This window comes from Penaeus monodon, chromosome 31 (assembly GCF_015228065.2).
Source record: "Penaeus monodon isolate SGIC_2016 chromosome 31, NSTDA_Pmon_1, whole genome shotgun sequence".
Classification (NCBI taxonomy): Eukaryota; Metazoa; Arthropoda; class Malacostraca; order Decapoda; family Penaeidae; genus Penaeus; species Penaeus monodon.
In genome coordinates, this window is record NC_051416.1 from 2,134,185 (window position 1) to 2,134,393 (window position 209).

At 34.9% G+C, this 209-nt stretch overlaps 1 pseudogene; it reads left to right on the plus strand.

Moving 5' to 3' along the window:
* The window catches only part of LOC119592821, a 5,982-nt pseudogene that overhangs the window by 3,960 nt on the left and 1,813 nt on the right, over positions 1-209 (plus strand).

Consider the following 209-nt stretch of genomic DNA (forward strand, 5'->3'; position numbering starts at 1 on the left):
CATACGCAAACTCAGGAACAGTCTTTGGTCCGAAAATAACACTTATGTAACTAGACTAGAACCGACAAGACAGAATCATAATATATGATATTATCTAGCTCTGCACAAGTAACGTTATTCTTGGCTTTGTCTGTAGCAGTGTTTTATATTTAATGTCCCTGTCATAGTTACATTTACAAGGAACAACATTGATCCCTCTGTATACATTA